Source organism: Talpa occidentalis, unplaced genomic scaffold (genome assembly GCF_014898055.3).
Source record: "Talpa occidentalis isolate TD23 unplaced genomic scaffold, MPIMG_talOcc4v2.1 talOcc4.14, whole genome shotgun sequence".
In the NCBI taxonomy this organism is placed as follows: Eukaryota; Metazoa; Chordata; class Mammalia; order Eulipotyphla; family Talpidae; genus Talpa; species Talpa occidentalis.
In genome coordinates this window covers 57,617,596-57,644,847 of record NW_023601433.1, presented here as the reverse complement: position 1 = coordinate 57,644,847, position 27,252 = coordinate 57,617,596, and positions in this window count along the sequence as shown.

Genomic DNA, 27,252 nt, shown 5'->3' with positions numbered 1-27,252 from the left:
TGGGTTTGACGTCACGGGCCCAGCCCCAGAGCCAGGAGCACGGAGCAGGGGGGTTGGGGGAGGGAAAAGGAGAAAAGGGGGGTTACCAGGGAGGGAGGGCGGAGGTCGGCCCCCGGACCCACAGGGAAGGAAGGGGGAAGGAAGGGGGAAGGGAGCAGGCCGGAGAGAGGCTGCGGCGCGTGGCCTGGGGCGCAGAGCCGGGCTGCGGGGGTCTGGGCCAGGCCAGGCGCCGGCCTGACCCGCCCTGCCGGCAAATGCAGGCCGGGCTTCCTCCTCCGAAGGCGGGCGGGGGAGGGGAAGGGGCTCGAGGCTGGGGGGAAGGGGGGTAGGTGGTCCTGATTCTCCCTCGACCGGAGCCCGCAAAGTTGAGCCTAGCCTCCTGCAGAGACGCCTCTGCGCCGCCCTGCAGACTTCACCGCCTCCCCCCACGCCCCCCAGGCACCCCGGGCCCGGCCGGGTCTAGCAAGTCGCCCCCGCCCTCCTCCCCGGGAGCAGCTGGCGGAGCTCGGGTGGTGGAAACCAGGAGACCAAGGAGGATGCTGCCGCCGCCGCTACTGCAGGGCCCTGGGCTCCCTTAGGGCGCGAGGCCTCGCTCACCAGGGTAAGGGGCTGGCCAACGGCCTGGATGCCTGGGGCCCTGGGGGCAAGCATTCCGGAGCCGAGCAGGCCACGGGTCAGCCACCGCCCCACGGAAGAGCCGGGTCCGGGTGCGGTGCGTAGGGCGGCGGGAGCCGGCTCGGCCTGTCTGCAACGCCAGGCCCGGGGGCGGCTGCTTTAGGCGTCAAGTTAAACGGGGTGTGTGTGCCCTCTTGGGGAAAGGGTAAGAAATGGAACCTTACTTTCTCTCCGAGGTAGGAGTGTGCTGGGACCCACACACACACACACACCCCAAATACATGCCCCTTTGCAGGTCCCTCCCACCCGCCCTGCTGGGAGCGCGCAGAGCGGGTCCGGGTGGAAGTGGGGAGCCCCGTCCGGGAAAAGCACGGAGCCCGCCGCACAGAAAGGAGCAGAATGCTCCCCAGGCGCACCCCTGGGGTCGCATGACCCACAAAACGGCGTTCCAGGCTCCCAACGTCGCCCACCCGAGCCTGGCGACCTCCGCGTCCAGGCGAGCTCCGCGGGGCCGAGGCGCCGAGGGACGCGGCCCCAGGCGTCCGCGCTGCCCGCAGAGGGTAACTAGAAAAGCCGGGCCTCGGGGTTCGAGTCCTAAAGTTACTAATCCCGCGCGCAGGGGGAGCGAGCGTGCCTCGGGCTGCCTGGGGCGGTCATTTGAGCGTGTTTACTTAAGGATTTTGCAAAGGGAGCGCGCGCGAAATAGTCGGATTTCCAGCGAGGCAGCAAATATTTGCAGGCGAGAGAAAGAAGCGGAGCCGGGCCGCGCCGCGCCGCCGCTTCCCTCCCCCCGGAGCCGCGGCGCCGGCCTGGGCGGGCCCGGCCGCGCGGTTAAAGCCCGAAATGAAGCCGGGAACCTGCGGGGCTGGGGGCGGGGACGGCGCAGAGCGACACCAAAGGCCAGAAATTGGAGCGCGGCCCCGAGGCCCTGGAGAGCCGGGGCTGGGGGAGGAGATGTCCCTTTCCATCCCAGCTCGATCAATCTTCCTTGACTGCGATCGGTCAATAAAAATGGTGTGAACGGGCCGCGCTCGCTGTGCGTCTGGGGAGGAAGTGGAGGCCAGAGGTGGCGAGGCCGGCGCCGGCTCCCCGCACCAGCCGGGTTCGCGGCCCGGCGCTCTGCAAGCGGCAGCCCAGGGGCCAGCTCGTCGCAGGAGCCGAGCGCGGCCCGGCGGGGCCTTTAATTGGGTGTCTCCATTTTAATAGTGGCCATTGTTGGAGCAATTAGCGAGAGACAATAACTGCCAAGAGGCTTTTCATTCGATTCCGTGCGCCCGCTGCGGCGACAACTTGGGCGCGCTGGAAAAGGCTGGCCCGGGAGAGAGCTGATTAAATGGTGGCTACCTTCTTGCGGGTTTGTCTTAGGTGTGCGAATTCTAATCTGTCAAACTGAAAGAGGGGCGAGAGCGGCCAGGTCCTAGTCCTGGACTTGGGGAACCAGTCCTGGGCCAGGAACCAGCTCCTGCTGGGACCGCCGCGCCTGCTGACAGCACGCGTCCGAGCCGCGGCCACCGCGCGGGTCCCCAATGCCTATTAAAGGAGAAAAGCAGAGAGGACAATGACGTGGAAAGTGGCCTCTTTAGCCCCGGGTCCCCCACCTCGATCAGTAGAAGCGCGTCCCTGTTTCATTCCCCACTGGGGGAGGAGGGGCGAGCAACATTTCTGGCGCGTACACACCCCCTCTCCGCGGAGCCAGACTCACCACCCCCTCCTCTGCCTTGGCCTTGGGATTAGGTTACCGTGGCCGGGCGAGGATTTTTACTGGGTATGAGAATAGCACAGGTAAAGCTGTATAAACAGCTCGCCGACTGCGGGGCGGGAGGGTTACGCCGAGGACACGGCTGCAGGCGCCGCCGCCAGGCTGAGGCTGCGCGGGCCAGAGGACTGGGGGACCGGCTGTGGCGTGGCGCCCAAGAACCGCGCAGGTTATACACATTATAATCTGTCTCTGCAGTTCCCCCCAAGCCACCTTTCGCTTTCCCGCGTGAGCTGAAATGCAGAGTTGGCAGCGCAAAGAGGATGCGAAGGAAGCAGGCGGTGGCCCATGCTGGCTGTTGTCTTCGAGCGAAACACAGAAACACAGCAAGCAGGAGAGTTGGGGTGGGGGAAGAGGATGAGGAGAAAAGAGGACCCCAAAACTCACTGACAAAGGGAAGGTGCTGAAGGTGGAGGCGTCAAAGGGGAAACCCGCGGGAACTCACTTGAAAAGAGCTCCGCACGCGCAGCTCTCTAGGCTCCCACACCCACTCACCCCAGGCCCAGGTCTACCTTCCTTGGGAAGTGAGCCCTTGCTTTGGGAGGGGTATGTGGCGCTCTCTCTCTCTTCCCCCCCCCCCACACACACACCTTTTGCTTATTCATCTTTTACCGTTTAAAACTCGGAAGGAAACCCGCCCGGGCCAGGAGCAGCCAGAGACTCGGAGAGTCAAAGAGAAAGGAGATGAGCTCGGAGATTACCCCCTCCCGCTCCGCCCCCACCGCCAGGCCGGGCCCTCCAGCTTCGAGGGATCCTGGCCCTCCCTCTGCCGCTCCCCTGCTCTCCCCAGTTGAGAAAAACCCTGATGGTAGCGAGATAAAAATTGGGTAGGGTAGGCAGCGTGTAGCGGAAAGAGTAGGGGGGTTGGGGGGAAGGACAGGGGATTTCTGCTTTCGGGTTTAATAAAGCACAAGTCGGGGATTCGCAGCTGGGGGGGTGGGGGGGGGGACAGCGTGGCATAGCAGGAAAGTTCCCCAGGGAGGTGAGCGCAAAGGAATGGTGGTCCCCCTGGAGGAAGAACGCAGCTCCCAGCGCCTCCTTCCTGGTCTGGACAGTTTGGAGACAGGTGGTAGCCATAAGAAAAGACTGGGACTGGGGTGCTCCAGCAGTTGCATGTGTCACACGCGTCTTCTCGGGTCCCCAGTGACTCTTAGGAAAGGGCTTGCTGCATCTACACTTAGACTCTCTTCCTGGCGGATCCTCAGACCCACCCGTGAAGCCCTGGAAGTCCCAGGGAAAGAAATGGCCACCGCAGGCAGGAAAGGGATCTGCAGTGCGGGATTCATCCTAGCGTCTTTTCAGGAGTAGTGGTGCATCTTGAAGCACCTGCTCCACTTCCCCAGGCTCCCCCTCACTCCCGGCTAGCCGCCTGCAACCTGCCACCCATCGCCAAAGCCCCTGGCCGGCTCCAGCCCCAAGTGCTGGCCTCCGTTGGCTGTCCTCCTGCCACTTTTATTTGGCATTTCTGGTGGAGAGAAGCAAGGACTGTATCTGGGAGATACTGGGTTTTACCTTGTCTAGATCAGCCAGAGAAACCGTTGTGATTGTTGCTGGACCTCTGACAGTGGGCTTCGAGGGAAGAGAAATCACAACAGAGAGGGAAAATGGTGGAGGGTGATTTTGTTCAGATCCAGGAGACAGTAGAGAAGAAATTCTAAAAGCAGGAACTGTTCTTATCTTCCTTTGGACATGCTGAAGACTCCTTGGTAAAACATGAATCTGTCTGACTCAGAGGAGTAAAAAAAGACTGGTCGGAGGGATCTGCACCCCACTGGCCACCTATCTGTGCTAGCTCCCCTCTTCCAGCTCTCTGTTGCCTGACACTTCATGGACCCCAAACAATTTGTTATGTAAAGCAAAACAGCAACCACACACAAGTGCCTGCAGTCACCCAGCACCCCACTGACACCCAGGGATACATCAGCTCAAGCACCATGGGCAACGTGATTCTTTCTTCCAAATGCCGCACCCACTGCTACCACTTCCAGTCTCTTCTGGAAGCAAAGGGGAGTTGGGCCAGAAGCAAAGGGGAGTTGGGACTCCAGTTCCAGAGCTTCCTGGGCCCATTTGCTGGCAGTAACTAAGCCTTTCTCCTGTTATTCCAACCATTAAGAAAAAGAAGTGATCAGAAATATTTGATCCACACACAAAGACAAACGAAAGAAGTAATGCACTTTTTGTGTGTGAAATGGCTCACGGCGATGAGACAACACCTCAGGACAGCCCAGAAATGGTTAGAACAATCCTATGCTGGAGAAAACAGCAAGCTTTCCCACTTACCCTACACACCCAATTACCTACCACCTCCCACAGTTCAAGCACAAATTTCCTTATCCCCCCAGAAGACAGTGCAACTCAGTATCCCACCTCCACTGTACCTGCGTCCTCTGTAGGTTCTGTGTGGTCCTGGGCTGCTGGGATTCCCAGCAGAAAAGCTCCACCGATGAGTGCCCAGGGGGGACCCATTCCCATTCCTGCTGTACCCCAACTTACTCCCACCTTATCAATTGTCTATAAAAAGGCAGGGTGGAGATATCAAATTAAGGAAAATGCAGCTCTCCTCTCTCTGGGCTTTTGGCAAAACAGACCAGCCTCTACCCTGAGTCCTGGGGCCGGCAGAGCTCTCTAGTATCCAGTGGAGAGTGGGCCTATGGGATGGAGAGGCTGTGTAGCCAGAGTCCCCCCCACTCAGCAACCTCAGAGGCCAGCTGACTTCTCAAGCCCAGAACCTGGGGCGCTGCCTGACAACTGGCTGGGAGCTGGCCCTGCTGCTTGATCCCATATGGGAATCAATAGGGAGTCCATGGGACCTAGCATCCACCTGGGTCTTGGTCACACCTGGTCTGGAAGCCATAACCAGCCACCGGTTCAAATAGGGAAAACACAATTCCTCAGAATTACACAAAGGTTCAATGGTAGTTCTCCCCACAGCCAGCATTTGGGTCCTGCCAAGATCTTAGTACCCTGCCCAGTCGGCTCTACCAGCAAACTATTGGGACTCCTTGCCCTACACCTTGTCACTGGACGAACAGCCTCTCCCTACCACCACCTTTTCTGCCACGGTTCCTAAAAGATGGATGGGCGATGCTACTTTATTTAAAGTTCTTAATCTCCCATCCCAAACCCCAGAGTCTTGATAAATATGGGTGAAGTGGTAGAACAGAAGGACCACAAAGTATCAAACCAAATCAAAGAGAGATCTGTGGGTTAGACTCACATCCACTCCCTACCAGCACCTGGATAGAGAATCACCATGTAAGTTTCCCAGGCGCCCTGCAATATAGGAGGGGAAGAAAAGGCAGGTCCAAAACCAACTCTCCTCCAGTCACTCAACTTCCCTTGCATTTTAACATTCACTGTCTTCATTGAGAAATGCTTCTGACTGAGATACTTCTTGGCGGTCGATCAGTCAGATGTCCCAGGAGAAAGTCAAATTCTCCCCTCTGCATCTCCAGCTCCCCGCTGTACCCCCTCGCTATGATTTTCTCACCCAGGGTGAGAAAGCAAAGGTGCCTGTCTCCCAAACACCAGCTCCCAGGAGATGCCAGATGCCCACACATCTGGGCTCCAACTTTTATCTCAGCACACAGCTGTTTCTTTAATTATATGCACAGACAATGCGCCTGAACACACACTTGTAAGCAGAGGGAAATAAACACAAAATTGACACTCTGATCTTGCAGCCCTTGCCTTGGGGAACTGGCGGAGCTGCTCCTGGGCAAAGAGGTTCATTTCCTCAATCCTTGGATTTCCCTGAAGTGAAAATGCATGTCCAGCCCTTTCAGATCATTCCCATCATCTCTTATTTTTCTGCTTAGTTTTCCTTTACATGCCTAGTTCTGCCAGCTCTTTCCTCCAAACAAGGACACACACCCATGCACACACCACGCTCTCCCAAGGTCACTGCAGAAAGCCAAAGATTCCCAGTGGCCAAAAAGAACAATAAGGGATAGGGACTAGCTTACTTTTTCCAGGGGCTGCTGTCCCTTTGGAGTGAGCCCTCTTCTTAATTCTCTCCACGTGGAGGAGAGAAACGGAGCACAGAGTTAGAGAGAGAGGATAGCAATTCACTGACCTGGGTAGCTCGCTCCTGCCAGCCAGCTGTTTTTTATTTTTTCCTGACTTGATCTGAAGGCAGAATGACAGGCAGACTTGACCACTGTTGCCGCTGCTGCCGTCCTCACCGCCCCAACTGCTTACGGCATCTCACGCAGGCTTCCAGTGAGAAGTAAAACCTGGGTGAAGTGCATCCTTCCTAGGAACCCCTCCCTCCGCCTTCTGCTGCTCACTGTGGAGAGTGGAGCTCTTCCGGGTTGCGAAGGGGGAAAGGAAGGGAGGGAAAAAGACAGAGCAAGGGAATGAATTTCACCCCCTTTTGCAAACACACCGCTCCTTAGGGGTGTGTCACTTGGTGCAGAATTGAGGGGCTGGGGCGGGGAAAGATTGCCCGAGATGTGACCAGCCCCTGGCGCCTACTGAGCCCACAGTCTTCTGGCAGAGTTGGAATGAACACCGTAAATGTCATCAGCAGTGTTGACTGGGCCATTACTTACCTTAGATAGAAAAGCTTTTGCAGAGTTTTCCTCCCATTTTTGAAGGAAATGAGGACCCAGTGGGAGTGTCCGTAGGTAGAACCGGGAGCCACCATGAGCAGGCTGTTTGCCTTACTCCCTGCTGACTGTGACTCCCGTCTCTGTTTATGCTGACGCCTCAAAACTGCCTGCTCCTCACCCTCACCTGTCTTCAGCCAGAGCTGAGTAAAAGTCAGGGAAGCAGGCTATTCAGGGACTGGGTTCTGGGCTTGGTGCGATTCTCCACCCCTCCTCAAGGTAGGCGGAAGATATTTGGAGGCAGGGAAACCCTCCTCACACTTCGTATGCATTCGGGGAAGGGGCTCTCTAGCACCTCCAACTCCTCTCCAAAGGGCTGCTAAGGGACATCTACCTTCCAGAGAGTGAGCTCAGGCAGCGAGAATCAGAGGTTGCCCTGAAGGTAAGAGGTCTAAAGGAAAACAATCCTATTAGTCTACCCTTGGTCCTGTGGAAGCAAAAAACCACAGAGGTCCCCTTCAAGCTTCCCTCTGCTGTGCCATCCCTACTTCTGCTGGTGGGAGAGCAAAATAACACCCAGAGGAAATCTGTCACGAATAAATTTCTGCAAGAGTAAAATGAAACTCCATAAACATTGGGGTAGAAAGGTCAGGGTCCATTTGTTTTGACAGGTAGAGTTTTCCCCTCACAGTATTTATACAATAAGAATATGGAGACTGACTTTAAAAATAAATACATCTTTGGGGAGAAATAAAACAAAACTGTCCATGGCTGGGCCAAGAAGTCAAGAAGTTTCTTCTGCCAGATCCAGTTGGGTGGAAGCAGCTGCCGGTATAACGGGGCAAAGTGGTTAGCGGTGGCTGTTCCACCCGGAACGGGGGGTGCCACTGGTCAGCAAGGTCAGAATGAGTAGTGCAGAACTGGGGGCCGAGACTGGAGGAGGCAAAGTTGGGGGGGATCAAGGAGGTATCTTGAGAGTAACGCTGCGGAGGAACTTGGCGTCTGGAGAGCGGGAGTAATGCCCAGACCTGAGGGCGTCCCGTTTTGGGGAATGGGCGGGGGCTCCCCGCGAAGGACAGGGTGCCCTCTCCGAGCCGCCGCCAGCCTACAGCCACTTAAAACGTCCCCCCCCCCCGCCCGACTCAGACGCACCACTCACAGGCGCGAGTCCTCCGCTCCGCACCCTCGGGAGTCGGGTTTTAGGAGAGAGCGAAGCTAGAGAAAAAGGGGGTCTCGTGGCCCCCAGAGAGCTGGTGGAGCACCTAGCGTCACCAACTCAACCCCTCCTCCACCCTTCCGCCCGGTCCCTCCCGGCTTCTGCCACCAAGTGGCAGAGCCCAGCTCTTGGGTGGCGGGGTGCGCAGCCGGCCGGGCTGCAGGTTTGGAGGGCGCGCGAGGGAAGGTCACTTTCTTGACAACTTTCACCCAACTTGTTGCCCTGGAGCGTCTCAGGGGCTGCCAGGAAGGCCCCGAAGGACGGGGCCGCGGGGAGTGGCGAGCGCAGGGTGACGGCATTCCCGGGACCTTGAGGGTCCCGAGACCACCTCGTCCCCTCGCGCGCGCTGCCTCCTGGGGTGTGGGACCAGCGGACCCTGGGGAGGACCGCATCCGTCGGGCAGGCGACCTGGGTGTCAGCTCTGCTCCAACTTACAGCCCAGCGGACTGGTGGTCCACGGGGCGTCTTTTTTCTAAGAGCCCCCTCTGGGCTCCTGTCCCTTTGTGGTTAATCATTCTTCTACCCCCTTCTCTACCCCCCACACCCTCACCACAGACCTCACCACACCACTCCCTCACCACCGCCTCTAACTGGAAAACCCTTCTCCCTTAGGATCGGGATCTGCAGCACCCTCTGGGACTCAAGGCCGGCCCCAGTTTCTCGTTCAAGTCCCTCTTCTTCACACCCCTTCTCTCCACCTCTCCCCCTCGCCACCCTGTGCCCCGCGCGCACCGCGACCCCCGCCAGGTTCCAGCGGGTCTAGCGGCCTCTCTCCCGGTTTCTGTTCTGCTGACGCGGGCAGTTGCTTGTCTCCGGGTCTAAAATGACTCTTGGTAAAGGACTGAAAAATCTAACCGTCTGCACACGGCTTCTTCATCACCCCAAGTCTACCTTTAGCAAAGGAAGGCTCCATGTAAGGCAAATCGCCTGCCAAAGACATCCAGGTTAAAACAAAAAATCCAAAGGACTTAATTAAAATATAACTGGTTTTCAATGTAACGATCAGACAGGAGCAAGAGCCAGCGAAGTCCCGCCAGCTGAGCGTTTCCTGCTATCTTGATGGACTTAGGGGTGGAAACTGCTAATTGAGAAAAGGAAGACGATTATTTAAGGAGAGTTGGGGGAGATTTGATGGTGGGGAGAAAATGGGGTAAAGAAAGAAGAGAATTTATTTCTGAGAAGTAAACAAAGTGTGGAAACCTTTCTGGTTGCTTAGTCAAAGGAGTTGAAGATTTATTCTACCATGGGTGGACTTCGGCCTCTGCAACTGTAAAGACGTGGCTTTAATGAAGCTACAAGTCGCTTTCTGAATGTTAAAAGCTACCCACTCTGGCTCGCGGATTCGTGCCTCAGGTCTCTTCGGGTGTGTGTTGTATATTTGAGAGAGAGAGAGAGAGAGAGAGAGAGAGACGACCCTAAACTATTCCGGAGAGACAGGCTGGGTTCCTGTCTGGAGCCCCCTGCTCAGAACCTCTCTAGCCTGACAAGTCCGAGGTGACAGGGTGGCTTCTCTCCCAAGACCGTAGGGCTCTCAAGTGAACCTTTCCTGGCGATTGTGAGCATCAGGTACCAAAGCCAGAAGGCACAGAACAAGTCTCCCTCCACCGCATAGAATGCCTCAGTCTGAGTCCTGGATTTCCTGCCCGCACCCTCCACCCACCCTGCTGCTGGGCTCCCTGACACCTCTCAACTCCCTGGAGCACCTACCACTGGCCTTTTAACCCTCTAACCCCGGGCGAACGAGCATCTTTCCTCTAGCTTGGATTCAGAAGCTGAACCCCGCAGAGAATTTTTCTGAGGCTCCTGGGCCTGGGAACAGAACTTGAGTTTGAGATTTTTCCTGTAGGCAAACGTTAGGTATCAAATGCTTTAAATCCCATGGTGCATTGTGCAAGATTTTTGAGGCCACATTTCTACAAGAGAAGGCATTTGATTGGATTTTAAATATAAAGGGTGTTACCAGGCAAGTAGAGGTAGAAAATGGATCAGTAAATGACTAATAGATAATAGAAACACTGTATCCCCGATCTCTGATGGCTGAGTAGATATGAAGTTCACCTGTTGGATAAAGAAAAAGGAGACCCTGTTGGAAGAAATAATCGCTGGCAGAATCTCCAATCTTTCTAAGAACATGTGGCCACTTAGAGTTCTATGCAGGCTGGGGGCACCATAAATTTATTCTTCCAGGTTTCCAATATCCCGTTTCTTTTAAAACACAGGTAATATTTTTCTTTCTTTCTATCAGTCTTTAGCATCATCTCCCTTGTCAATTTTCCTACCTTCCTGTATGTCTCCTGATTGGTTTAGTTCAAGTGCACTCTGTGCCAGATGAAAACATTCTCAATTTCAACCTTGGTTTAAAAGTTCTAATCCTTCAATCCTATTCATTGAGATTTACTTTATCATAAATGTGTCGAAAGGGGGCGGGGTTACTGGGAGGGTGTTAAAAGGGGTCCGAGTGGGAACAACCCTGATTTCAGTTTTCTTCTTTTTTTTTTCCTTTAACAGAACATTTTTATTAAACTCCTCTTTCGGGTCTGTGATTTTGATTCTGTTTCCCTAAGAGCTACAATCTGGGTGGGGGTGGGCAGGTGGGCCACACAGAACTGGGTGGTTGGCTGCCTGAGTGGTGTGGGACCATGGACATCTCATCTGAAAGTTTCACAAAGCATTGACTGGAAATTAAAAAAAAAAAAAAGACCTATTCCACCCAGGCGCCCTAAATAAATAGCCCCGTTTGCAAATTCCTATCAATTATTACATGATGGGAAAAAATCCTATCTGAAAATAAAGCACGTGGACACGGAGAATTTTAATTAAATCTTACTGTGGATATAATAACATGGAAGTGATTTTTCATTCGGCGCTTGCCTGCTCACCAGTGTTTTATGGCGTTTTCTTGCCTCTGACTTTATTTTAAAATATTAGACGAGGTGGAGAATTATAAACGACTCTTTCCTTATCTGTACTGCTCACATATCCAGGATCAGAGGAGCTGATTAAGAAAGAAGTCAGAGGCAACGTTGGATTCATAATGATTTGGAATAATGAATCCTTATCTCTGCTTTCCAGATTATCTGCCTTTCAGCTCCCAATGTTTTGTTACATGGGATAATTTATTGCATCTAATACATCACAATGAATCTGATGGTAGAAAGTGATGGCCAACGTTGTGAAAAGGGGGCCCTTATTTTTTATCCCGGGGCAATGAAACTGCTTTTTGCAGTTTTTAATTGGGAAAATATAAGGTAGATCTGATAAAAAAAAAAAAGAGCCGGGTATAATCTTGCCTGCTCGTGCTTTACCACGCAGCTCTTTAATTAGTGTGTCAATTTCAGGCTGAAATTAACAAGATCGACCTGAAACCAGCGCTTAGTTTCTACCCAGCACCAAGATCCTAATTTTTAACATGATTTATTTTTATGAAAAAGGAGATAATTAATCATAAACACTGACTAAAGCACAGAGCCAAGTTAAGATAAAACGCCATTTGCATCTTTATATAGAAAGATACCAATAATGTTAATTTTTCTGAGACTTCCTCTTTCCTCACCATCTCCTGCCCCCACACAACTCCCATCCTGAAGAATGCCCACTCCAGCCCTATTCCAAGTAAACAATGAAAAAATCAATTCCAGGTTTTTCTCAGTATTCATTGCTCTCCTTTTTAAAATGTGTGTGTGTGTGTTTATAGAGGTCTTCTGCTTTTGTTAACACATTCACAAATGTGCATAGGTTTTGGTCCCACAGAGCAGAGTGGGTGGATCCCCTGTTCTGCCAGACCCCCTCCCCTTACTTACCCTTCCCTCATCATCTTCCCTCCATTTTAGAGTTAGAGAGAAGAGGACACACATCTCATTTAATGGTTAATTAGTTACAATAATTGGCATTTTTGTTTCTTTTGTCTTTTGCCCTAACGCCAGAGGAACAAAAGCCACCTCAAAGCAACAGGCTTTCCTCTCTGCCTCTTTCAGGACAGATGTTATTATCCAAGACTATACCAGAGTCCCCTCCCAACAACTGACAACACTAACAACCTCCCGGCTTCAGGAAGTAGAAGGGGCAGGAGTCACTGATAATTTGCTCTTTAGGCTTTTCGTGCCTGTTGATTACTTTCTGGTTGCTTGGATCAAACAATCCTTGCAAATATGCAAACCAGTGAGAGGAGATTCATACATATTCCCTCTCCAATTTTCCTCCTGACGTCAGTTCATAATTTATTGGTAATTGGATGATTTGCACCCAAATAATTTTCATCTGAGATTCTCCACATTCCCTAGGATGCTGTTGCTTTTGCACTGGGAGGGAGGAGGAAGAGGACTTGTTTTTTTGGGTTTTTTTTTTAGAATTATTTTCTTTTTCCACAAAGAAGTTCCTATGCCTATTAACATTTGCCTCTTAGGTAGAGGTATATGGCGTTTGTTCCCTGGGAATATAATTTCCCAGATAGTTCATGAGTAGATTGAAGGATGGTGTACCCAGCTGGTGAAGATAGACATCTTGACAGCAGAGACAGAGGCAGGAGTGAGATTCCGTGGAGACAAGTATACGTCCCTCACCGAGCTTAGGTCTACAAGAGAGTCCTGGAGTGGTCATCCCTTCCCACCATTCAGTGTTCCTCTCTTGAGATGACCAGGTCCCCAGCCAGCTGTCTGGAGTTCAAGTCTCCGTTCCCGAGTCTCACACTTCCAAGCAAAGTAAATATTCAAATAATTAAAAGTATGAGTCCTGATCATAAAGATGTTTCAGATTTAATGTGGTGGTCGAGATTCACTCAGTTCTTCCTTGATCTTTCAGTTCACCTTGGCCTTGGTACAGTGGACTTCAAATTTGTAGCTCCAATCTGTGCTCAGTTGGATGGTTGAGATCTCCTTCCACTTCCTCTCTCTCTCTCTCTCTCTCTCTCTCTCTCTCTCTCTCTCTCTCTCTCTCTCTCTCTCTCCTCATCACCACTTCCTCCCGCCCCTTTCTTCCCTCTCTTTAGGACACATCACTTCAAGAATTTCAAGTATCAATTATAAGTAATATTAATTTCTCAGCCCCAACCAGTGAAGTGCAGATGATCTGATAGGAGTATAAAAAATGGTGCTTCCCTAGATGAAACAGACCACTGGAGCCTACTGGGCCGGTTCCCATGCCCAGATGAACATTCAATTTTCCGGCATTATCTCCACACTTAAACTCGCTTTCTCCATTTCTGTGCCAAGATAAATTTGCATAATATTTGCAGCTGTAATTAGCTGATGAACATCTCCCAGCCTCCCCCTTTTGTTTCTCTCTGCATTTGGTCTTCCATTGATGCCACGTTTGATCTTTAATATTACAGGATTCCCGATAGACGATTGCCTATCTTATCTCCCCGGCTCCAAAATCTTTTAAGAAGGAGGGAGAAGGCGAGAGAAGGGGTTTGGGGAAAAGCGCCAGCGAGGAGAATGGAGCTTTACTAATCAGAGTTTGCAAAGGTTACATTGGAAGAAGGTATAGGGGGTGACAGAACAAATAAGACAAATGGAGAGGAGACATGGGGTGGGGGGTTGGGAGGCTGGAGTGAGATCTGGGGGGAGTGGGGTTAGTAGCAGCCTTGCTCCCCTTCTGGCCACACAGTAATTGCTTGGGCTCTGAGCTCGAGGCTCTGTCCCGCAGCTCCCCTCAAGCAGAAACTGGAACTTTTGAAAGCAGGCGACTCTCTTATCTGTTCATCTGTTTGTCTCTCCTTAATAGAAAGCACAGCACTCCTGAATTTCTAATATGCTACCAGCACTTTTCACTCCTGCCAGCACTGTTTAAAATAAATAAAAGGGGTGGGGGAGCGAAAGAGAAAGAAAGAAAAAAGATGCCAGGGAGCAAGGACAGAGAAGAGGCCGGTGAGTCCGCTGCAGAGCCCAGGGTGGCTTTCCAGAAGGAGCAAAACTAGAGACGGGTCCCCTCGCCTCGCTCCAGTTGTTATTGTTCGTTTCCTCCTAATGGGCAGTTTTCTGACTTGGGTGGCGGCCGTGCAGGAGGGAAGGCGGCTTAGAGGAGCCCCTGGCTGAATTAGTATTTGTGGGGATCCGGAGGGGCAGGGAGAGAAAGGAAAGAAAAGAGGGAAAAGAGGGAAAAAAAGAAGACAAGAAAGAGTCGATTTTCATGCCAATCATTGGAACAAATAGCTAACATTTAACGTTTACACCCGCACTGGCGGCGCCCTGGCGCTGCGAGGACCTGGAGCCGGGCTAAAATGTCCCGAAAGCCTTTGGAGAAATCGAGTTTCCAGCTATCAGGTTCTCCCCAGCTCCCCCCTTTCAGGAGGCTTCGGTTTCAGGCTGGACTTGTCCAGTGTCTGCGTTGCTGCTGCGCGCTCCTAAATGAGTGTCAAGGAGGCAAATATCAAATAGCGCCGGGGTCAAGGCGATTTAGTTAACCAGGCGGGTGCTCGGGACTTGGAACTTGTGGGGGACCGCGCTGGGGAGGGGGGCGGGCTGGGGGCGCGCGGATGAATGAATGACCCGCGGAGGGGGGCGCCTGGAGCTGAGGAGGGTCCCAGCACAGGTGGGGAGAGCGCCTCCCCACACCTCCTCCCCCTCACTGGGCAAAGTGGGGCTCTCACCTTGGGCAAAGTGGGGCTCTCACCTTGGGCAAAGTTTCCTTAAAACTTTTCTAAATAAGGCCAGTTTTCTAAAACGAAGTGAAGAACCTGGGATGTAGCCCGGCCCTACCTCTCGTGTCTGCACCCTTAGTAATCGTCCATCTGCTAATCGAGGGGAGTGTAACAGATGATCGCCAAGGTTCTACCTGCCGGGAACAAGAGCAGGCTGCGGGGCTGGGGTAGTGAATAAGGAGTGGAATGCCCCGGAGGTGGCCAGCTTTGCAGCCCCCCAAGACACCCCGGGCACGCCTTGTGCCTTGTCACCGCTCCCGGCTCCCCAGCTTGGCCCTAAGTCGTTGGCCGGACAGATATCCAGAGAGGACCACTGTGAGCTTCGCCGAACCCCAGGAACAACAGCGATTATTCTGGGTCACCCTCTCGGGAAGTCCAGCTTGCCCACCCCAGCCACCCAAGTGGTTTAGGCGCGCGCTCCTCAGTGCCCAGATGCAACATCCTTTACATCCTCTCTCTCTCTCTCTCTCTCTCTCTCTCTCTCTCTCTCACACACACACACACACACACACACACACACACACACACACACACACACACACATCGGGTGGAGGATAGTTTAAGGTTTATTTCAACATCCATAACCCCGGTGCCATAACGCAAATCCAAGCAGATGCAGCCCTTGGACGGGGAGCGGTAGGTAGTTCAGCCGCACCCCTCGCCGAGTTAGAAATCGATTAACCAGAGCCAGCCAGCGCCTTAGGATTTTATACATTTTTTTCCCTTTATTTTTGAGCCCTAGTTTCTGTGTTCCAGGCAGGGGGACGTGGGCACGTGCGCCGGGGCTTCCCGGCGGGAGCGCAGGGCCGGGTTCCCGGGCCGCGGCGAGGGAGGGGCGCGCGGGGCGGGGCATGCGCGCCGGACGCCGCGAGCTCTTTCCCCAGCGTGGAGAATCCCGTCGAGGCAGGGAGCAGACCCACGGGATGGTTTCGAAGGTTGCTGCTGGGTCGTCCGGGGCCGGAACCCACATCCACGCTGTCTTTTTTTGCCCCCACCCTATTTCTAACCTGGCGAGCCCCCCACCTGTCCACCCCTCCCACGCAGGGCAGGGTCTGCGCTAGGACCCCCCGCAGGGCCCCAGCGCTCTCGGGGTCCTCAAGTGCCTGCAGAGTGGGGGGTCTGTGCTGCAAGCCGAAGAGGAAGCAGGGCCAGGCGTGAGCCGGGGTGGGCTGGTGGGGGGTGGGGGGGCTTGTCTTCTTAAATAATCCTCCTTTTGGGGAGTCTCTCCCTCCTCTCAGTGTAATTCTCGGTGATAGATAGTCATGAAGACTAATCACGAGACGACTCCCCCCTCCTTTTTTTTCCCCCCAAATTAAAAAAAAAAAAGAAAAAATACGCACCAAACTCCACTACCGTTCAGGTTCCGGAGAAATTCTCAAATAGAGCAGTGTAATTTCTCAGTTGATTTTGATTGACATACTGTCCCTGGGATCATGTGTTAATCCCTTCTTCACTCAAGCCTTTTCATAACTCATTTCTCTCTTGCTAGATGGGGACTCTGATGGTTACCGAGGCAACGATGATAGCACTAAGCTATTTCCCTCTCTGCAAGGAGACCATTATTCCGCATGCATAGGCCATTTGCAGCAGAGGTCGTCACAAAGTCATTCACAACACAGCACACGTTTATTAAACTTTTATTCTCTTTTTTTCCCCAACACAGAAACTAGTTTGCACTTGTACCAGGGGGTATCATTGTCCTGCTCTGTGTTGGTAATAACTGCGCTGGAGTGCGCGGCCCCCCACGGACACCCCTTGGCGCACACCCGATACCACCCTCCTTGCGCTGAGGCCCGGGGTCCAGCCACTTCTCCTTCAGCCTTCGGGTCTCCTCTGACTCCTCTGACGCAACCCCTGGGACCTTGAGGATCTGGAGAGGAGGTGGCAGCCGGAAAGTATAGACAAAGCTGCTTCCCAGCTCATGCCATCTCTGCTCCTGGGGCTGACTTAAGGGAGACCCTTTCTTTGCCTTCCAACCCAGTACACCCACCTTTGGCTCCATTTTCTCAGAGTGCTCCCTCGGCCATGTGCCCTTTCTCCTCCCCTCCTTGGGATCTGCGCCCTGGCCAAAGTTTCTCCCAGGGTTGCCTGGGGATGGGGGGTGGGGGCTGTCCGTATCTTGGGGGTTCTGCCTAGCTGCCCTGTCTTGGGACTCCAGAGAAGCCACTTGCCAGGAGCACCACGGGCTTAGGATTTTCTTCTCAAATTGACCAGGAACAGGCCAGGGCCACCCTGCTCGCTGGTGGTCAAGTTCCCGGCCTAGCCTCTGGCACGTGTGGGGCTTGGGAAAAACAGGAATTTGATCCTGAGTCTTCTCTCCGAGGCTGGAGCTGGTGGGTGGGGTAGGTGGAGCCAAGGAGCATCTGGGGCATCCGGGGCAAGGAGCCAAGAGGCTCAAAGACCTGGTACACAGTCAAGCAAGCAGGCAAGTGGATTTCCACTCTCAACCCACAAGCCCACGCAAACCAGAGTTTTGAAGGACACTAGTAGCCTTGGCCTCTATCTCCCCAGGCTCTTCTCTCAATTTCTCACTCCCTTCACACTTCCACCCTCCCTTCTTCCCTTTGATGTTCTCTCCTCATGGTCTCTCTCTCTTTCTCTCTCTCTCTCTCTCTCTCTCTCTCTCTCTCTCTCTCTCTCTCTGTGTGTGTGTGTGTGTGTGTGTGTGTGTTGGATCCACTGGGGCTTAGGGTTCCAGGACAGCCTCTGTGAACTTGACTTAGGAAGACCAGGATCCCCTGCCTGCCCCGGCTCCCTGGCACCCAGTAAGTGAAGTCTCCTGCCCCTCCCAGGCCACACATCCACCCACTAGCACCCTGCTCTTGCACCAACTTGATGAAGAGCCCCCTCACCCCATGTCCCAAAGAAGTCCTCTCCCAAAGCCCTCTCCTAGTCACCCTATCAGGTCAGTTGCACACCACCCCCACCCCCAGAGCCAGACCCAGGCAGTGGAACTGGTTCTTAGCTATGCTGGCAGACACCTGTGGGGTGGGGGAAGGAGCAGAGCTGGGCAGGAGCAGATGTGTAGCTGGGTATATGTTGGGGCTCCTAGATTGACAGGTGGAAAGTGCACCCGGGCCTCTGAGGAGCTACCTCCTTTCCCAAGCCCAGGATTCCAGAAGGCCTGACCATCACACACCCCACACCCGCAGGTGGTGCCGACAATCTGACAACCAGAGGCAACTCTGCTTGCTTGGGTAGCCCCATTCCCTGTCCTATCCTGAGAGCAAGGGGGTGCTCCCCTTTACTACAGAAGTGACATGTCTGCCCCCTCAGGAAGGCTCCAAAGAACTGGTGGTTGGTCCCCAAGTTCCCCCTATCTGAGTTGCCACCCCAGGGGCAGTAGGACCCCCACTACAGAGTTCATGGAGAGAAGGGATGAGGTCATCCTTCCCCTGTATCTCTATGGGCTTTGCTGGAGGCTCCACTCCCACACTGACAAATCTCTGGGGTAGATTAATAGAGAGAAACCAACCTCAGGTTGCTAGCCTTTCTTTAAAACCTTCCTGCAGGCAGGCACATTGGGGCCCCCACGGAAGCTATGGGGTGTGGGGGTGGGCTGCAGTGGCCAGAGCAGAGAGCATAAGAAATAGGGAGTTTGTAGGTAAGCTAACTCAGCTTTTTAAGAGGTGACTCCATCTGGAGCACTGCAGTGAGCGTGGCCAGCAGGAAGCAGAAAGAGCCCCTCTCTAGGCCTCCTAGGCTTGCTGGGGTGGGGGTGGGGTGTTCGGAAGTTCACAGAAGGTCACTTCCCTGACTAGACAGGGGGGTGGTGGAGACCTGGGTGTGGTGAGGACTGGAGCAGGAGCTTTTGAGGACGGGAGGGAGAAAGGCTTCAGATGAAGGCTGTGGGCATGTGTTCCCTGTGTTCAGGCTGGCAGCAGCTTACAGGTAAGTGGAGGTGAGGATGGTGCCACGAGTCCTCTGGTGACCACAGAGTCTTTACCCAGGGTCATCTTTAAGCCTGACAAGTCTGCAATCACTGTGTCTCTTTAAGGCACACATGCCACACAATTCACCATCCCACTGTTACCTTGGGGACAACCAAACTATCAGAAGTTCTGCCCCCAGGGAAAAAACTATCCCAATTACATGAAGCTTAGGCTCTGCCAAAGGCCATAATTACATTATTCCATAATAGCAGTAACTATATTCATCATAAAATAAATGCAGGTTACAGGATAATGCTTGTTAAATATGCAGGACAACCTATGAGATGGGTTTGTCCCTTCCTTACAGGTGACACTGTGTCTGACCTTGACCTCAGCTCTCTTCACTGCACCGTGGCCTTGCTTCTCTTCTCCCAGAAGATCTGTGATCCATTGAGTTTCATCAGTTAGGCATTTCTTTTATTCATTCATCATTCCTTCCTGCCTTCCACATTGTGTTCCCCTCACGGGCATGTCCTCCTAAACTCTGAGGCCTCAAAGCAGGAAACACTCTCTGTCCTCAAGATGGCCACAGGTGGGAGTAGGGGAGGGACAGCCAGTGGATCCCTGTAGGGGCAATAAATACTATATTAAAAGTAGAACATGATGGGTGTGAGTCCAGATGAGAGAATGCCTGGGATTGTCTTCCAACGTTCCCCTAAATGCTGGCACTGAGCTGGCTCCTGGGGGATGCAGAGCAGGGGCAGAGGGGATCCCATAGGTGAACAGGCAAGTTCAGTGACATGGGTTTGGGGGATGGGTACAGAGAGTTCAACAAGCCATGAGAAATGCAGTAAGCCCAGAGAGCTGCAAGCCTTGCAGTCAAATAAACTGGCTTTATCCTTGTGGACACAGGGGACTCAGGGACAGCCCTTAAGTGGAACAACCTGATCAGAATGAGTGGAGGTAGATTCTAGATGCCGTTCTGGTGACAAGTCACCACCCCCCTTCCCAAACACACACCCAGAACTAACCAATTGTATAAAATAAATGATAACAATATTGTTGGGGTTTTTTTCCCCAAAGTGCTTAGACAAAAGCAACATTCACCCCAAAGCTCATGAATCTCTGTGTGTTTTTCAGTACTGTGGCATGGGCCTTTAGTCCTGGGTAAAGCAGCCCTCGCCCACTGGCTTTGTTTCAAAGTCACAGCTTCGGGCCTCCCCAGTGGCACAGCGGGTTGAGGGCAGCTCTGTGAAGCTGTCCACAGCCTCTGCAGCACGGATTCGATTCCCAGCTGGCCAGGGAGATACCCACATGGCGTGGCAGACCTCTCCTGTCATGTCTGCTGCTCCCCTCAGCAGTGTTTTCGGTCGTCTGCCTGTTCTGCTCCCCGCTCTGACTCTGATGGATCTTCTCACCCCCCATGCCTCTGGTCTGTACCCCGGTTCTCGTATAAATAAAAAATAAATCTTTAAAAAAGTCACAGCTTCACCTGCACCAACAGCATTTTGACAGTTTAACTACTGCCACTTAGATGAATCCAAGCCCAGAGATAGGCGGTTACACCACCCAGAAAACCACATTGCAACATGTCTGCGATGGGAAAGAGAAGAGAGAAGCACACTCATGAACGTATGGCAGGTATCTACAAATCCTCTCACTAATTGATGGGCTCTCTATATATCATCCTAGATAAAGGGCCCCAGTGCAATAAATGCTGATGTTTAGAACATCCTGATAGGGCTTTGTTAACAAGAAGATAACACAAGAGCAAGATATGTTTGTTTAGCTGCCTATAGATAAACCCAATAGGTCTTTGTTAACTTTCCATGACTGATGGCAGCCACTAACCATGATAAATAATCCTGGAACAGGGAACTTTATTTAAAGTGCCAGAAATGGGACCTTAATTTTTAGCTCTTCCAAATGATGAGGTGGTATTTTCCACTGCAAGCACATACATACATCGTAGTCCATCAGAGCTCAATTTCCTCGAAATAATGTTAAGCCTTCAGCCTCTGAATCACCATGCTGACCCTTGATGCTTTTTCAAGGCATGTCATTTTCTAATCGCAGGACACCTAAGCAAGTCTGAGGAACTGGATTTCACAAACAAGTCTTCAAAAGGTGGCAATGCCTTCAGAAATCCACCCAAAGGACTTTCTAGTAATTGGGAATAGGTAAAACTCTGCCTTTCAATACTTGGGAGGAAGATGATGCTCAGCAAAGCTTGTCTTTGTGACACTTTGGAAGTTGCAAAGTCTTATTCAGAACTGATTGCTGAATCAGGTTTTATTTTTCAAGTGAAGGGGGGAGTTTTTTTCTCTAGTTTGAAACCATGGGTTGCCCACAGAGTATATCATTCCTTTGACTAGATGGAGCCATATGTAACACTTTGTCCAGAACTCACCCCAAACGAAAGCCTCAAACGTCATTGACGGCAGTTCCTTCATAAATCTGGTTACAAAGAGACCAAACTTTTTCTGCGGTGAAAAAATTTGTATTATGTTGTTATCTTTAATTCTATCGTTTAAAAGAAAGCAATCATTTTTACTAAAAACATCATTTGAATTTTAGTCTTTACTAAAAGCCAGCAAGGAGGGGAAGAATTGACCTGACCATATAATCTTCCCTAACCTGCCGACTAATCAATTTTGATAGAAGAAGTGATATGGGGTCTCTGAAGTTAACCAGATTTGCCACCAGTAAATGGAGGTCCCAGGTGAAATGATGTCTCGGGTAATAAAAAGAATATGAAAGGGAATTCATTCTTAATGTAGAAAATTACTATTTGCAAAAGCCACAGATTGAATATGTCCTAAAGTGCTGGAAAAGCTTTTTTTTTTTTTTTTTTTTTTTAAATGTGTCACAAATAAGAAAGTTATTGTCTTTCAGTTCTCTTTTTGGTTGGATTCACACTCTGGGGCAGCAGAGTCTTGAAAGCATCAGATCTGATTCCCTAGACTCCCTGGAACCACAAGTTCACATCCCAGAGGGGTTGGGCTCAACCCTTCCTCCTTCCTAGGCAATAAATAGCATGGAAACCAGGTTATCTATGTGGCCAACTTTCAGGAAAGACCTTGAAAACAGAGAGGCCGTGGACCTGGGTGGTCACGTGGTGCTTTCCATTACAGAGGCCTTCCCGCAGGGTGGCTGAGGCGCACTGATCCCAGGAGATACTCAACTGGGTTTTTAATAGAAATCCATTTAAAAGGCTGTGATAGACTGCGGATGGAGCCGTCTCTGCTTACCTGACGAGAAGCCATTGGGTGGCTCCATCAGATTAGGTGTGAGCAGGGTACAGAATTTGGAATGCTTACTTTCATGTTCGGGATTCGGAGACATTTCTATAGCGCCTTCATATCTTAGCACCATATTTTGTATTCCTGATTAGAGGGTTGGCTTAGGTACAGCATGATTAATGTTTCTTTTTTTTTACTTTCTTTTCTTTTCTTTTTTTTTTTTTTTTTTTTGGCTCAAAGAGTTAGTACCCTCACCTGAGTCTAAACAATCCAGTTATTGAAATTCTAGCATGCTTTTTAAGCCTCGTGCCATTTCCTTACACAAGGTGAGTGGTTTCTGCTCACTTTTGCACAGGGTCTGTCTAATTTCTGATATTGCCCCACTTAGTATGAAAGATCAGCTTTTTTGTTGAAAAAAAAAATCAGACAAAGCCAGGGAACAGTAGTGTTAATGTTTGTTTTCGAGACATGGGTGTCCTGACACTCGGGCAGTGACTGAGGGGCCAGACAGTTTGTCTGGGCCATTCCTCACTATTGCTTCAAGCCTTTCGCTTCTGATCGCTGAGTCCTCAGGAGACACAATTTATAGCTTAATGAAAAATAGGAGCTTGCAAACTCTTATCAGCCACACTCATTTCCAAGCATATTATACATATTAAAGATGATAGCCATTTAATGTGGCTTTTGTATATGGAAGGGCAAAAATGTAACCCCCAAATTAAATAATGTGACTTTTGTGTCACTAACCTACATAATTGTGAAAACTATGCATGAATATATATACATATGTATCTGTATATATGTATGAGGTGTTGCAAGCTGTATATAATAATCACACCACATACTTGTATATAAACATCCTTCAGGTGGTTCTATATACACAAACTCCTAGATGCTTCTCAAAGAAAAATTGTGCAACTATGGAACATCAGCAAGAATCAATTGCTTGGAAAAGGAGGTGAATGGCCTCTTATGGCCGAAATACCATCTTCTGAATTCAGTCAGGATTTCTGCTGCATTAAATTGCTGTATTGTCTGTGACTACAAACTGAAACACAGGTTAGCTTGGTTTTAGTAGTCTGGTAATTTGAAGCCTTCCACTGGGTTTAGGTATTTTGTAATCAATAAGTAGACTTTCTTTATTGTTTTTAGCTATTTGAAGCAGAGTTCAGTGACAATGATTTGTACAAAAAGCACTTGAAAAACAACTAGCCATCCAAAAAACGAAGTAGATGTTGAATGGGCTTATATTTTACCTCTTAGAGGTTAGAAACCTCACAGAAGCAGTTCAAATGTCAGCGACTCAGTGATCTATATGAACACAGATATTTTATGTTCATATTAATGGTTAAGTCAACACAGTAGAATATGTCACTAAAATTTTATACAAACCATGGATGACTGGTGTTTGGTACATGGGCACAGATTCCCGTATACTTAAAATAATGTACTTAATGAAAAGTTGTCAGTAAATTGAAAATATTGCACTTTCTGTCCACTTGCTTTGAAGACAATAAAACAATATATTGCTTTATCCAAACTTTTGTAATTAAAGATACAGTTTTCTCCCACCCGAGCCCTGCCTCCTATGGCCATTTCTATCTACTGGAGAAATTTCTTCCTCTTGCTCCTTTTTGAAAAATTTTCTCTTGCAAGACATAAACAATCTGAAAAAGATGATTCTGTGCCTACATTTTTGTGTCCTAATTTGATTGATTTTTGAAAAAAAAATCTTAAGCCTTATTCTTTGTTTTTAACCAAATTTTCACGAAAATGTTGGGGATGAGCAGTTTCTGATTGGACCTCCTCACCTGTGGATTTGACATTAAGAGGTGTTGGATAGATTTCATGTGCCACTCCCGCTTAAATAGAACTCACTTATTTGTAACTTCAAATCTCAAACACAGACCTTAGAACTACAAGAGCATATTTTGTGTCAAAATGAAAGGGTGAATTCTTGGAAGGGTTAGGGCCTATAGTTAGAAGGGTGGTTGTGATGTTGGTGCTGTTTACACAGCATCCTTCCCCACCATCTGAAAGATTAGGATTACAATGATATAGCGAGGAATGCCCGCATTTATGGCTCTTCTCAAACTTCTCTTGCAATATGGTAGTCATAAGTCACTTGTGGCTTTAAATTTAAATTAGTTAAAATTAAATACAATTTAAAAGTTTGGTTTCCAGTTGCAATGGCTGCATTTCAAGTGCTCAGTAGCTACAGGGGTCAGTGACTACTGTATTGTACAGTGCTGGGCACAAATTATAGAACATTTCTACCATAACAGAAAACTTTTGAATAACTTGAGCCCCGAGACTGAGTGCAGAGCTTGAGGAACACAATTATTTGTGCATTGAACAGATTCCTAAATAAAATAGAGAAGGGGCTGGTTGGCATGTCCCCCACTAGGGGGTGCTCTATAAGTTAGTGCATCCCTATGTTTAGAAAGTTCTCCTCATTGGAAGTTGGGCTTCCTTACTTTTTATTGGGTACATTCTTTTCAGTTCTCTGAGGTCATTTAACATGATTAGAAAATGCCAGTGGCAAATCAATGCAATTCGACTTCTTGCATAATCACACTGACTGTTCTCTCCTGTCATCCATGTGCAGAGCACCGGGGTGGAGGCACATCTGTCCAATGTTTACCACACAGTGGTATAGGATGGCATTGGATTGTCCACTCTGGAGAAAAAAAGACATAGGTGATCATCTATGTGAAATAATTAAATCATTTGATAATAAAATTGTCCAACCTTTCAAACTTTCTTTATAAAATCAGGATCACTCTTCTGATGGGGTGTCAGAACCCAGAGCCAGAGGCTCGTGGAAATTCCAAAATTCATAGAAGCACTGAAAAATGAAAGTGCAAAATACAAATGAATAGGTTAAACCTTAAAAAAAGCCAGATACTAAGCTCTCATTTATTGTGCCCTTACCATGGTGCAAAATGCTCTACACAACATTTCATTTAATTTTCACAACTAGCTAGTATTCTTATTCTCCTTTTACAAAGAACAAAATCAAAATTTAGGACTTCCCCAGTGGCACAGCGGTTGAGTGCTGGGCTGTGAAGCTGCTCGCAGCCTCTGTAGCGCCGGTTCAATCCCCAGCTGCCGGTGAGGGTCTGGTCTAATGGCGCGCAGACCTCTCCTGCCGTGCCCACTGCTCCCCTCAGCAGTGTATTTTGTCAGTCTGCCTGTTCTGTTCCCCGCTCTTGCTCTGGTGAATTCTCTCATCCTCCCACGCTTCTGACTGTACCCAGTGCTTGTATAAGTAAATACTATATAAAAAAAAAAATCAAAATTTAGAGAAAGCAAATGATTTAATCATGTTCACTCAGCAGTTGAACATAAGAATTAGGATTCAAATTTAGTTCTGACTAAAAAGAAGTGTGCTCTTTGTTACGACAGGAAATTTTTTGCTGCTTTGCGGTGAGAACATGATGAGGGACACAACAGTTGTGGAGCAGGTTTGCAAGGCAAGACTCTGCTGCTTGAGCAGAAGTTCTTGTGCCATTTATTGAAAGCACATGGGCCAGTAAAAACTGACCATGTGACAATGGTATGAGGAATAAAGTCCAGAGGGTGGGATAGGAATGGGGGACAAAGTTTTACGAAGAACAGGAAAGGGGACATTGTGTCCATACGTCAAGAGACATTTGCGTCAGCAAAGTATTTGATGTTATCACAGGCAGAGCTATCCAAGACCACCATGGAGATAGTCACGTAATCAGGTCAACAGTGGCCTAGGCATCCGCGGGCCTGCCTCGTGATACGGGCTCTACTCCGAAGGCAGTCAAGGAATGCTCTGCTGGTATTTGCAGATAGCAAATAGGTCGCAGTTGTCCATGGGTGGCCAGCGAGTAGCCAGCTCATAGGAACCCACAGCTCTTCATTACTATATGTTATCTGGACTCCTTAGAATACAGTTAGTGATCTAAAGGGCAATTGAAAAGAAGACATAGGACTTGGAAAGTTTCTAAAACATTGAAAGCACCTTAACAGGGGCATAGATCTGGCCAATTCAAACCTAACTTCTGAAAACTGGTAGAAATATGGAAGACCAAAAATATCTCATCATAATTCAAACATACTTACTGGAAATGTACTTGAAACTAAAGCTGGTGTCACCCATGGGTGTGGCACTGAAGGAGCTATGTCCCCCGTCACCAAAGGGGATCTGTGCTACACTGTCCCCCAACCAAACCAAATAGCAAGCCAACCTCATCTATGGGTCTGTTTCCATTTGGGGCTGTGGAGATGAATGCCAGGCCAGAGGAGGTCGTGTGGAGATTTGAGGTCACCTTCTGTCGCCTCCTTATTGGGAAACCCTGCGGCAACTAGCCTCACTCACCCTTCAAAGTTAAAACCAAAAGTTGTTTCTTCTCATACTGAAAAATAAAATGCTCTAGAGGTGTTTATGTTTTGTGACGCCCCCCCCTTACCTTACTTCCATTGGTGAGAACTCACCTATTGTTCCTAGAAGCAAAACCCTCCTCTGCATTCAGTGTAGTAGGGATTTATAAATAGTACTTTACATAGATTGCATCAGGAATGCATATATTTCAGGAGATTGAAATGATAAAAATGATCTCTCTAGGGAGACCTAATCTTTTGGGTTTTTTTTTTTAAGATTTATTTATTTATGGATACAAGAACTGGGGTATAGGCCAGAGGTGTGGTGGGGTGAGAGGATTCACCAGAGACAGAGTGGGGAACAGAACAGGCAGATTGACCAAAACACACTGCTGAGGGGAGCAGCGGGCGAGACAGGAGAGGTCTGCTGTGCCATGTGGGTAGCTCCCTGGTGGGCCGGGGATTGAACTCGTGCTGCAGAGGCTGCAGATTGCTTCTTAGTGCAGTGCTTAACCCCCTTGTGCCACCAGGAAGGCCCTAATCTTTTGTTTGTAGTCAATTTTAGATCCATTAAATCTTCCTGGGCAGGGTTATAAATTTGTCAACTTCCTTTTTCTTTTTAAATAAGATTTCTTAAATTGTAGAGAATAAGGGTACTATGGGTGCTTTGGTGGTGGGAGAGCTACAGTAACCACAGCTGTGGGGAGAAATCCTACGCTATCAAAAAATTAACAAGAATGTAAAATAATGGTACTTAACTAAAAGTTTAATTATTTAATAAAAAAATCTAAAAAATATAATGACTAAGCAGAAAAATAGCTAAACTTTATATATATAGTTTTAACAGATATTTAGAAAGTGGTCTCTGTATAAGCACCTCTCAGGTGGAGAAATAGGATGCTAAGTGCCTCAGAGGAAATATGATGCTGGCCTAGAAGCAGCGCCAGCTTGCTTACACTGACCCCATCCAAAGGAGGAGACGCTCTCCTCACTCTCACTGGTATGGTTTGC